The sequence below is a fragment of the Globicephala melas genome, chromosome 16 (genome assembly GCF_963455315.2).
Source record: "Globicephala melas chromosome 16, mGloMel1.2, whole genome shotgun sequence".
Taxonomy (NCBI): domain Eukaryota; kingdom Metazoa; phylum Chordata; class Mammalia; order Artiodactyla; family Delphinidae; genus Globicephala; species Globicephala melas.
Genome location: NC_083329.1, coordinates 75818032 through 75831731, shown reverse-complemented (window position 1 = coordinate 75831731; position 13700 = coordinate 75818032). Strand labels below are relative to the sequence as shown.

The window sequence follows — 13700 nt, the reverse complement described above, 5'->3', positions numbered from 1 at the left end:
CCATTCTCTGCCAATGCACAGTGTTTTGATACAAGTGGTTCACAGACTACAGTTTAAGGAAAAATTACGTGAATGATCTTGAAACCCCTAAGAGCCTATGACTACGTGATGATGGCGGGATGCATTGGTCTTCAAGTAGGATTTGAAGAACACTAGCTTTAAGTGCCAGGTGACTTGGATTCCAGCCCCAGCTCTAGTACTTGCCAGCGATACACATTCCGTAAATTTATTTAACCTGCATTGATGAACTCATTTAAACTGGCTAAGACTCGATTACTTTATCTGATACTTAATGACAGAATTCTGAGACTCAAAGTTAATGCAAATGTTAAGAACTGAAAAACACAATTCAAAACAAGGGACTTTATAGTATAAACTTTCCCGAAGTAACAAAATGAGATTTTGCAGGAGATAATCAGCACTCCTAAAACTAGAGATTTTCTGCGAGCAAGAAGAAATTTTTAATCAGTTCAGTGCATTCATAAAAGTAAACTTCAGTGCCTTAACTTCTGAATAATTAAGTAAATCTAAAATGGTGTATTTTTTCTGTAATTCTGATAGGTTAGTTTGTTTCTATTTTATTCTCTGTGGTTGTAAAAGAGAACATTTAGATTTTATGTTTACTATTTCATGTAAATTTCATGCTTGGTTTTTTTTGTAGAGCTCTTATTGCTCCTCTGAGAGAGAACCAGAAAGAGTAAGGGGTATTAGCTTCCAAGGTCAACTGAGGCCATCTAGGTTCAAGGTTCAGAGGAAATCAATCAGTGACCATTTGCTTTGAATGTCAGCTTTGGCTGTAATACTGAATAGAGGGAACATTGTGGAAAAAGGAATCAGCAAGATCTTGGTCTAAGCTCGGAGGAAGGTAAGGAGACGGGATTGATGACCTCCTTTCTTTCCAACCCTAAAATAAAAATCAAAGGCCAAAAGCTAGTTAGGAACTAGCGACCCGGGACCACAATTATAAGGACTTTGCCATTTTCTCTTATTTGTTTTTAGCCCTGCCCCCATTTTTAGTCCTGCCCCCTTTGTTTTTTTTTTTTGCGGTACGCGGGCCTCTCACTGTTGTGGCCTCTCCCATGGTGGAGCAAGGCTCCGGATGCGCAGGCGGCCATGGCTCACGTACCCAGCCGCTCCGCGGCATGTGGGATCTTCCCGGACCGGGGCATGAACCTGTGTCCCCTGCATCGGCAGGCGGACTCTCAACCACTGAGCCACCAGGGAAGCCCACTGCCCCCTTTTTTAACAGCTGAAATTAAAACTCTTAAAAGAAGGGCTTCCCTGGTGGTGCAGTGGTTAAGAATCTGCCTGCCAATGAAGGGGACATGGGTTCGAGCGCTGGTTCGGGAAGATCCCACATGCCACGGAGCAACTAAGCCCGTGCGCTGCAACTACTGAGCCTGTTCTCTAGAGCCTGCAAGCCACAACTTTTGAGCCCGTGAGCTACAACTACTGAAGCCCGCGTGCCTAGAGCTCGTGCTCTGCAACTAGCAAAACCACTGCGATGAGAAGCCCGCGCAACGCAATGAAGAGTAACCCCCACTCGCCGCAACTAGAGAAAGCCCGTGTGCAGCAACAAAGACCCAATGCAGCCAAAAATAAATAAATAAAATTATTTTAAGTCTTAAAAGGAAAAAAAATTTTAAAATATTTCAAAAAGGATGATAATTAAAGTTGAACATAACAAAATTTATAGGATGTAGCAAAATGTATAGCTTAAAATGCTTTTATTAGTAAAAAGGTTTAAAATCAATTGTGTAGGTTTCTATATTTGGAAGAGAGAATTTAAAAAGAGAATTAAGCCCAAAGTAAGTAAAATGAAATAAGATGTGAGCTAAAATCAATAAAATGAAAACAAACAAAAAACGTAAAAGACTAATGAAGCCAAAATTGGTTCTTGGAAGGAATAAAAAAGTTGATAAATCCATAGCAGTACTATTTGAGCATGAAAAGAAGAAAGCACAACTTACTAATTTCAGGAATAAAAGAGAAGATATCATTACAGATACTACAGATATTAAAAGTATAATAAATATTATGAACTATATGGCAATAAATTTGAAAATTTAGACTTTTTCTAAAATGAAATGGACAAATTCCTGAAAAACACCGTACCACATTGACAAGATGAATTAAAAATGTAAGTCCTTAATCTACTGAAGTAATTGAATTTATCAAAAACATTCCTTCAAAGGTGATTTCACTAGTGAGTTCTAACAAACTTTGTTTCTTCCCTACTACTTCAAGTGTCCTTTTGTTCTGATTCCAATTATCCTTGCAGAGAAAGAGCTTTTTAATATAGTTCAAAGAGAGTCATCAATGAAGTAATCATATCATTGGCCTTGTGACTGTTACAGGGGTAGGTAGTTGACTTAAGATGGTTCATCAGAAGTAAGCTTGGGACTTTTTGTTTTGATGCTTATGGTACATGATGTGATATATCCCCTTGGATATGAATCTATCTATCCTATTGGATCTGCCTGACAAGCATTAAGTTTTAGCAAGTCAGACATTCATTTTGCTATTGCAGAGAGATAGTCTGAGGATAATGCTGACAGACAGAGAAAGGCAGAAGGGAGGACCATAGGGAAACAGAGCTGTAATCCTGATGTCATCATGAGCTACTAAATTAACCCATCACAGGAAGCCTGCCATACGTCTTTTCATTTATATAAAACAATGGCATTTTCATTCCTGTTGAAGCTAATTTGAACTAGTTTTCTGTTATTGGCAATAAGAAGCATTTGAACAAATCCTACATTAGGACCATATTTTAATTACTAAAACTTTAAAATGTGTTTTAATATATAAGAAAGTAAGCCCTCCATCATCATTTATTATGCCTCCCCAAACTCTCTACATTTCTAATGCTTTAGTTCTTTTCAGATAATGCTTTAAATCATTTTCTCAAGTTCCAAAAAATTCCCATTGGGGTTTTGGTTATAATTTTGTTAAATTATTACTTTATAGAAAATGGACATCTGTATAGTTTGTTGATTTAGAAACATGCTGAATGCCTAGTTTATTCATATTATTTTCTCTTACAAAGTACCACAAACTGAGGGCTTAAACAGAAATTTATTGTCTCAGTTCCAGAGGACAGAAGTATGAAATCTCACCTCTCCTTGAAGCTGTAAAGGATGATCTGTCCCATGCCTTTCCCCTAGCATCTGGTGGTTTGCCAGCAACCTTTGGAGATCCTTCACTGTGGCAGTGTAACTCTAACCTTTATGTGGCATTCTCCCTGGGTGTGTGTCCTTGGCCATATTTTCCCTTTTTATAAGGGAATCAGTCATATTGGCTTAGGGCCCACCCTGATGGCCTTGGTTTAACTTGATTATCACTGTAAAGACCCTCTCCAGCTAAGACCACATTCTGAGGTACTGAGGGCTAGGGCACCAACATATCTTTTGTGGGAAAGTTACAACTCAATCCATAACAGTCCTGAAGTAATGATTTTGAATTTCTCCCTAGAGATCAGCATTTCTCAAACTGGTGTTCAAGGATATAATCTTTGGTGTCAGTGAATTATCTATAAGAATTTAAGTTTTTAGACAAGAGACAAGATGGCAGAGGAGAAGGACTTGAGCACACCTCCTCTCATGAAAACACCAAAATCACAACTAACTGATGAACAACCATTGACAAAAAGAATTGAACCTACCAAAAAAGATATTCTACACCCAAAGACAAAGAAGAAGCCATACAAGACAGTAGGAGGGGTGCTTCTGTGATATAATCAAATCCCATACTTAACGGGTGGGTAACCCACAAACTGGAAAATACTTATATCGCATAGGTTCTCCCACAGGAGTGAGAGCTCTGAGCCCCACGTCAGCCTCCCCAACCTGGAGGTCTGGCATCGGAGGAGGAGCCCCCAGAGCATTTGACTTTGAAGGCCAGGGGGCTTGAGTGCAGGAGCTCCACAAAACTGAGGGAAACAGAGACTCCACACTTGGAGGGCGCACACAAGGTTTCACATGCACTGGGACCCAGGGCAAAGCAGTGACTCCATAAGAACCTGGATCAGACCTACCTGCTGGTCTTGGAGGGTCTTCTGGGGAGGCGGGGGTAGGCTGTGGCTTGATATCAAAAAGAACAAATGACCCAATCAAAAAATGGGCATAAGGGACTTACCTGGTGGTCCAGTGGTAAAGAATCCGCCTTCCAATGCAGGGGATGTGGGTTCGATCCCTGGCCGGGGAACTAAGATCCCACATGCCGCAGGGCAACTAAGCCCACGTGCTGCAACTACTAAGCCCGCGCATCTCAACTAGAGAGCCCCTGTGCTGCAAACTACAGAACCTGTGCGCTCTGGAGCCTGCATGCCATAACTAGAGAGCCCACACACTGCAACTAGAGAGAAGCCCATGCGCTGCAATGAAAGATCCCGCATGCCACAACAAAGATCCCGTGAGCCACACCTAAGGCCCAACACAGCCAAAAAATAAACAAGTAAATAAATTAATTAAATTAAATTATTTTAAAAAATGGGCATAAGACCTAAATAGACATTTCTCCAAAGGAGACATACAGATGGCCAAAAGGTACATGAACAGACGCTCAACATCACTTATTAATAGAGAAATGCAAATCAAAACTACAATGAGGTATCACCTCACACCAGTCTGAATGCCCATTATCAAAAAGTCTATAAATAATGAATGCTGGAGAGGGTGTAGAGATAAAGGAACCCTCCTACACTACTGGTGAGAACGTAAATAGGTACAGCCACTATGGAGAACAGTATGGATGTTCTTTAAAAAACTAAAATTATAGCTACCATATGATCCTGCAATCCCACTCCTGGGCATATATCCAGAGAACATCATAAGTCAGAGAACATCATAAGTCAAAAAGATACGTGCACTCCAATGTTCATTGCACCATGATTTACAATAGCCAAGACATGGAAGCAACCTAAATGTCCATCGACAGATGAATGGATAAAGATGATGTGGTACATATATACAGTGGAATATTATTCAGCCATAAAAAGAATGAAATAATGCCATTTGCAGCAACATGGATGGACCTAGAGATTACCGTAATAACTGAAGTAAGCCAGATAGAGAAAGACAAATATCATATGATATTGCTTATATGTGGAATCTTAAAAAAATTATACAAATGAACTTTCATACAAAACAGAAATAGACCCACAGACATAGAAGACAAATTTATGGTTACCAAAGGGGAAAGTGGCAGGGGGAAGGGATAAATAGTAGTTTGGGATTAACATAAATAAATACACTACTATATATAAAATAGATAACAACAAATATCTACTGAATAGTACAGGGAATTATACTCAATATTTTGTAATAACCTATAAGGGAAAAGAATCTGAAAAAGAATAGATATATATGTATGTATAACTGAGTCACTTTGCTGTACACCTGAAACTAACATAGCATTGTAAATCAAATATACTTCAAGTAAAAAATAAAGTGAAACAAGACACCCACCGCCCCTGAAAAAAAATCACATCCACAGGGCTTCCCTGGGGGAAGAGTCCACCTGCCAATGCAGGGGACACAGGTTCATGCCCCAGTCCGGGAGGATCCCACATGCCACGGAGCGGCTGGGCCCGTGAGCCATGGCCGCTAAGCCTGCGCATCCGGAGCCTGTGCTCCACAACGGGAGAGGCCACAGCAATGAGAGGCCCGCGTACCCCCCCCCCAAAAAAAATCACATCTACAATGTCTACCTAGTTTTACCTTGGATGTCTGAACCACAGCTACTCCATTTTGACTTTCAAATGCATTCCCTCCCTCAGTGGACAAAGCACATGTACAGTGCATGTCTAAGAGTACACCAAACACGTTGCTCTGGTCAGTGAAATTTAAGGTAAAGAATGTATAAGACTTCTGACTTCCCCATACCTCAACATGTGCAGATTTTCCCATCATTTTCCCCTTTTGATTCCAAACATTTAATAGAAAGCACTGATGATCAAAATATTTGTCCCTAGAAGCTGGGGTAGTTCAGTTGCCTGCCCTGGGTGTAGATCATGGCTCTTGGTACTAGGCCTCCTTTATATTGACCTAGTTATCCACAATGGGGGAAAACTAATCAGATACGGTGAGCAGGCTCAGAGGTATGTAAATGGGGAAACACTTTACAGGCCATACATTTTATCACTTATAGCCAACTGTCACACAAGCATTGCACATGTGCTTTTAGCAGCAGACTAAAAGCTAGCTGTGTCACAGATCATGAGTAGTTACACTCTGTGACAACTATACTAGATAATTTTTTCCCTCCTGATCATCAGGGCCAAAGTATGGCCAATGCAGTAACTTCCATAAATACAGACCTCAATCAGCAGAACTAGAATTTAATATCCACTGAAACATAATATTTTTCTAAAACTACGCTCTTCTCCACCAAACACAGCCAAATTAAGGCTAATGTGTACAAACAAGCCTGATCAATTGACCACATAGGCTCCTCCAAACTGGCTGTGGAGGAATTCCTCAGAGGTCTCAGACTGAATTCCCAAAAGGCCTCTCAAGGCCAGGAAAGCCATGCCAAAGGCCTGGCTCCACCTTGGTGGATTTTTCTCTTCTAGAGGTCCCCAGAATATTGAGATTCCTGCACATGTCAGGAGACAGTCTTTCCCATTCACCTGCTAAGGCACTCAGAACTCAAGAGTCTCCAATTTCTGGAGCGACCAGGCAGAGAGAAAAGAAAAATCTTTCAATTCTACCCACAGGTGTAGTTTACCAAATTGCCGTTAAGTCATAACTAACTTGAGGGGAAGGACTTTCTTATACAGGAAAACACAGACCAAAACCAGTAACATTCCAGACTAAAACCATAAAAATTATAACCATATTCACCAGTTCACTCAGTAACCAATCTTTCTGTTAACATTTTATGAAGCCATCAGATTTTCCATTAGGATTTTTTAATGTTTTACCCAGTTCAGAGGTATAATCTGAAATTTATCAGAGGCCTGTACTTGTGAAAGGTCCTTCCTACGAATCTTCTTGAAGATGAAGCACTTTTGCAAAAGCATCAGAGTTAAATACCTGATTACAATGTAATGGATGAAGAAACTTGGTTACAATAACTAGAATTATGACTGATAATAATCGTAACCCTTAAAAACCTTAATCTCTGGCAAAAACCAAGAGGCAAATAATTGTGGACCGTTTGTCATACCAGCATTTCCTGATTGGAAAACTTACGCTTTAGTCTTCCTCTCCTAAAAAGGTAAGGTAGGTAAACTAAGACCCCCACAGCAATTAATGTTCCAATATTTTATCCTATTTGAAATGACCCAGAGAGTCAATGAATTCTCTTCACTTCACTTAGTTTCATTTCAAGATACCAAAATCTGGAGAGATTATTTTTGATAGACATTCCCCCAAATATAATCATCCCTATAGAGTTTACATAAAAGCTCTTTTTTCCCTTCACTCTTAGAGATCACACTTGATTAAAGTTTCTGAGAGCCCAGGTTGATCATTTATGTCTCAAAGGCACAAGAATAGAAATACCAATTCCTTCTCGAAAGCTAAGCTCACCAACGACAAAAGGCTCACTTTGACACAACAGCAGAGCCATCAGGGGACCACTGTTCTTTAATCTCTTGGTAGCCCCCCCCTTATTGAGGACAGCCACCACAGGGCCCCCCATACTAGTGGACAGCTACCCCAGGATTACCCCTGCACCTTTGGGGATCACCCCTGGAACTTTCAGGCCCCACATTAGTGGACGGCCACCCTGGGATTACGCCTGCAATTTTGGCGCCCCAGACGTTAGTGGACAGACACCCCGGGATCACCCCTCCAACTTTTCATTCCTCGTCCTCATTTCCCGACATCTTGGCGGCGTTCACGGGAGCTTCCTCAATCTCCTGGCTGCTCTACCAATTGTTGGGCTGCACCCCGCAGGCCCACAAGGCCGGTGCCTGCCCAACTTCAAGACCAAAGAGCGAGCCCCGAGTCAGCGACAGAGACATCAGTGGTTTAATGGTTGGGGGAAACTTACCCGTCTGAAGCAAGGTCCTGGAGAAACACCTCACTGCGCGGCAGACGGTAGGCAGGATGCGGCAGCAGTCTTCACTCTCGGAGGGAAAGGGAGAGTCCCACTTATTTGGGGAATTGATGTCAGGTTGGCTCTTCAGTTACCAGGGAAACTAACAGAGTAGCACGCCCTTCAAGGCCCCTCCGCCCCTTTGATAAGAACAATCACCAGCTGGGGCAAGTACGTAGGCATTTACTAATTAGGAAGGCCAGTCACATGAGTAGGTGTAGGTGAAGTGGGCCCTGGTCAGGCAGGGGATGTACAGAGGGCAAGAGGACAGCCACCCTGAGTGGCTTGACCATACAGTAGGAAAGTGTCCTTCAACAATTCAGTAAACAAGTAAATTCTACATTGATGTGCCATATTTATGTGATGAAATACTATACCCCAACGAAAACGAATAAGCTATTACACGTGCAACAATATGGATGAATCTCACAGTTGAGTGAAAGAAGTCAGATCCCAAACCAACAAACATGGCGTGATAACAAACTGGCAAAAGCAAACCATGGCTTTAAAGTCAACTTGAGGGAAGAGGAGGGGGTTTGTGGCTGAGAAAGGGCATAAGCTGGCTTTTGAAATGCACCTAGGGTTACATTGGAGATCTGGGCGGTTGCTATGTTTCTTTGTGCTAATTCAGCTATGCAGTCACTGGCACATTTTTCTCTATGCATGTTGTACTTTAATAAAAATGTTTATTTAAACCAAAGATGGTTTTTCTATCTCATTTAGTATTTTTATTTGTTTTCCAGTGGGGAAGATGATCAGGACAGCCAGACTCCAAGAATCAAAGTCCGTCCTCACTGTACTTTGTATGGATTTTTAAATATCGTTTGACTGAAACATTTTTTAAAAAGCAAATCTCTTTTGTTTTATTAGATGGTGAACTCTTGAAGGGCAGCGTTGCTGCCTTATTCTGCTCTCATTCAGCAGTGCCTAGAATAATTTTCCGAAGTTAGAGTTGTTCGGTAAATGTTACATGAATGAACACATGCCTTTTGGCACTTGATTTGGTGCTGTGAGTGGAATTTTAGGCTCCACCTTTATAAAAATACTTTTTGATTGACTTTGGTCTTCTGACTTTCTTGCATTAGCACTCAAATGAATCGGCCTAGGTTTAATCTCACGGAGGCTTTGCATTTGGGACAATCCAAATCCAAAAGACAACTTTTCATACTGAGTCAGGGTTCTGGTGGAACTCTTCATCACACGGAAATAGTTTCAGCCGTGGCAGTGCAACTTTGCAAACTAATTAACGCCACCGGAGAAGGAAAGGCTTAATCAGAGCCAGGAAAAGGCAATTGAACCAAGCTAAAGATGCAGTTTCTATATTATCACCGAGTTTTGGGCTGGAGGTCTCCAGGGGATTATTACAGAGGAAATAAGGGAGGAGCAGTGGTAAAGCACTCTCGCAAGGCGTGTTTGATGCCGCCGCTAGTTTGCATCAGCACAGTGTGTTCTGCTCCTAATATAATTATTGTACAACCATGTTGCATCAAGTTGAGACAACTTGACTACTTAATTGAAGGAGATTCATAAACGAATGTGGGACAGGGTTTCTCCTTGCTGTGGTGAATATGGCACAGATCACCTATGTTGCACAATTTTGATTTTATTCTTTCTCTGTTCATATTTTGAAACTTCTCTGAAGGGGCGCCACTTTTGTCTCCTGTAAGCATGATTTCTTTCTTCCTTTCCTTCTTTCTTCCTGTCCTTTCTCTCTCTCTTTCTTGGCTCTTAAAAGAACACTGTGGGGGCTTCCCTGGTGGCGCAGTGGTTGGGAGTCTGCCTGCCGATGCAGGGGACACGAGTTCGTGCCCCGGTCCGGGAAGATCCCACATGCTGCGGAGCGGCTGGGCCCGTGAGCCATGGCCGCTGAGCCTGCACGTCCGGAGCCTGTGCCCCGCAACGGGAGAGGCCACAACAGTGAGAGGCCCGCGTACCGCAAAGAAAAAAAAAACACAAAAAAATAACCCTCTCATTTCAAACTGCATTTCACTGTCCTATCAGTAATAAGCGACAGAGCAGAGCCCTTAAAGATTTGGTATTGGGCAGTCCAGGATGTGAGTCTAGGTATCACCACTTCGTTTTTTCATTCATTTACTCATCATTCATTCAGTAGATAATTACTAAAGGACTTTCTTTGCCAGCCACTAGGCTAGGAGGAACTATGAATACAGGGGTGAAAAAAACCAGTATGGCACATTTTCTAACCCTTTTAAATCTGTTTTTTCCTTTGTAGAATGAAGATAACAGTATCATACCTCATAGCATTGTCAGGAGAATCAAATGAGATAAAGCACCCAACATCCCTGTGTGTCTGAACAATGCCCGGTAAGTATTAGTCTTCGCCACATCTGTTAATATTCTGTACCCATGCTTCAAGCATGTGGTAAAACAAAGGCCCTGAATTCCCCTTAGGGTTTTTAGTTATTTCAGTAGTTAAAACACTGCAGAATTTAACTGTGGCAAGGATTTCTGATTGCATTATAGCAATCTTCACAATGGGATTGTAATAAATTGGGTAAGCCTCAAGATGACACTTTCCTTTGGCATTTAAGAGAGAGTTTATGGTCTTTCCTGTTCATTTATCATTTTATTTGCTTACTGGAAGCTTATCACCTCTAAAAGTTTCTCTTGTGTTCTTTAACTGGAATTTGTCTTTTAACGGATTTGCATTTGCCTTCTGCCTAATTTTCCCAAGTCAATTATAAAGCATTTTATGTACAGAAAAAAAAATTTAAGCCCCTTGATGAGAATTTAGAGAAGGAAGTTGATCACATTTATAATCATGTTGGCAGGCTCCTTTCATGTGGATGCCTTCCAAAGCATTGCTCTCTCTCTCTCCCCCTCTCTCTTTCCCCAATCTCTTTGTGTTATTGTCAAGCTCAGCCTGAACTTTTGCTGTGTCTTCAATTCCAGAACTGCAAAGGTTAAACTTTTCAGACATTATTGGAGCAGAAGAGTCAAATCATGGCTTTCTTTTCTTATGCTTAATCATTTTTATTGAGTTGCAGCCAAATATACCCATAGCTTGCAGTTAAATCCCTCACTCCTACCAACGTGCCTTTAGCATAACCTTCTCAATATATTGCTTGCAGACTCTAAAATCAACTTCATGAACTGCCTTTGTTTCTTAATGCCTCGACCTTGTCTGTCCCTCTCGCAATACGCTGTCTTCTGCCTTTGCTTCCCACACAGTCTAAAAATGACTGGTCTCACAAACGGTCCTTTCTAGCTTCTGTCCTGGCTCCAACATTGTCTTTAACCTACACCCACCTTCTTCACTGGAACATCCTCTCGGTGATACCCCTTCTGCCCTTCTTTCTCATGCCTCTACTGATACTCCAGAGTCATATCTGGGGTATCGACTTTGCCCAAATTCCCATTGTTTTGGATAAGAAATAGCATAGACAAATACCATAAGGCCTAGTCTCCAGAAATTATAACACACTTGAAATTTTTTTTTTTAAGGCTTTAGACCCACTCTTCAGGCAAATATCCTGCCATGTTGTCCTAATGACATGCTTTCTTCCTGAAAACATCCTCAGAAGGAGAAATCACAGTTGAAAACTACAGCCATGTGTATATGGTTTATACAGCAAATAGCTCACCTTTCTACAGGCTAGGGGACTGGTGTTTGTTTCTCCTCAGGTCACTGCACAGTGTTCTTTCCTTAACTTAGATGCTGAAGGTCATGGTTTCTGTACAGATCTGAATAGAAACCTCCTCCTGTCAGTTACCATGGGTGTGATTTTGAACCAGAGTCAAGTAATTGATTTCTGAAGACTCCCTGGCCTTTACATCCTTGTCTGTCTTAACATAATGCCTCCTGCCCTTCAAATACACAATTAGTCACAATGTGATATGTATGTAAATCAACTCCCTGCCCTCCAGGACTTTGCACATTTAAATTTAGACTCTAACACTGAAAAGATATAAAAATGCTCCATTTGAATCACATTCGAGCCACTTCCAGGTCAGACAATGGTTTCCTCTATTATCGGAGGAAGTTATTTCCCCAAATACACCCTGTACTGTAAGGTGGCATTTATTCCCTCTGCCGCCTCCACTGTTGAGGACTTGAAGTCACTCAGCTCCATGGTTCAGTGTCAAGATGGGTGTTGTGCTTTCAGCTCTCTTAACACTTTATGAGCAGGGACATCTCATCACTGCTCGACTTAACGATATGCATCCCTCACCACCTCAGTACTCCTCTGAAATATGTTCTACGGTATTTTAATACACAGATTCAAATTATTTTGGAGAATTTTACAGTGTGCTTTGGAATAAGTGACAGCACCCAGAGTGTCATTAAACAGTGCTGGGAATCACTTTTAATTTGCCTTCTAACCTTCGGTTGGAAATCAGCAGCATCGCATAGAAGGCTTGAGAATGGGTTGTGCCATTTATGAAATGAGATTGGAAGTAGAAAATTAAAAGCAACTGATGGTATGAAGACCAATTTTACCTCTAGTGCACTATTCTGATCCTTGTCCTTCCACACAGCTGTTTGGCTGGCTCTGGACCGCTGCCCCCGAAAGTGCTGTGCACCCCTTGCCTCCTGCCTGGGCTTCTCTGGTGCTGCAGCGCGACATGCCCCAGGTTTCCCATAACCTATGAGGTCACTCATGCACCTGCTGCCCAAAAGTGCAACTCGAGGGGTTTCGCCCTATGAGGCACCCCCCCTTGACTGATAGGGGATCAGAGCCAATGTATAAATGCTGTCCCCTACTTCCCCCTGGGAGGACAACTCGGAGTCACATGTCAGAAAGCTCCCCAGAAAATGCCAGGGGATGGAGCCCCTGTCTGTCGGAAAAGTCACTACCATGGCAACAGCCTCTTGCATCGCCTCTTGCTCCTTCCCTGTTTCTCTACTCTTGGTCCCTTGCTCCTCTTCCTGATCTACATGCCCTGCCAACAAGCAAACTACCAGCCCAGAAGATGTTGTCTCAGTCTTTGCTTTCAGGAGAACCCAGGCCACGACACCAATTGCTTATCCAGTTCAAAAACTGCTCATTTAGACCAACTATAGTTGCACCCCCTCTCACTACTTGCTTGCTCAAGGGCGCTCTCTCCAAACATCCACTCTCATGGGGGCTGCTGATCCCTGAGAACCAGCATGACGGTGGAGAGTAGTTGAGGGGGCAAGCCTCGAGCGCGCCCAGGTGCTTCCTAAGAAGGAACAGGCATGCTCTGAGCCACAGATGGGCAAACCCTGGTGCTTCCCTTCACCTCCCAGGAACTCATGGGTTTTTCAGGTATAGACAACATTACTGCATCGTGCAGACCTCAAATTTCTGATGAGACTGGTTGACACTGGGTCCAACCCATGAAGGCCGGGAAGAGGCGGCAGGCATTTGCAATTCTCTCCTTTGGAGGGAAAGAGGAAGAGGCACACAACCAGTGTGCAGGCACGGAATTCCCAGGGTCCCCCAGCTACACAGACACATTAGCAGAACAAAAGATTTGCAAAGGAATCATACTCTAATGAAGGAAAGCAAATCAGTAATTAGGATAAAATCTCTAGGGAGGGTCAGGGGAGAAGGGAAATGACTTTAGCAAATGCATATTTAATGACTTAACAAGATCAGATAATTAGGCATCCTCTACGGAACTGTGGGTGGGAGGGAGGGTGGAGAGACTGTCACAACTGAGGGATC

The 13700-nt window shown here is 42.3% G+C and overlaps 1 protein-coding gene across 1 annotated transcript in view; it reads right to left on the bottom strand.

Annotated features, from left to right (window-relative positions):
* ZP4 (zona pellucida glycoprotein 4) overlaps window positions 1-13700 on the bottom strand; it is a 111823-nt gene that overhangs the window by 77189 nt on the left and 20934 nt on the right. The window contains exon 13 of the mRNA XM_030843951.2: window positions 8002-8075. The gene's annotated coding sequence lies outside the window, so the exon portion shown is untranslated. The remainder of the gene's footprint in view (window positions 1-8001; window positions 8076-13700) is intronic.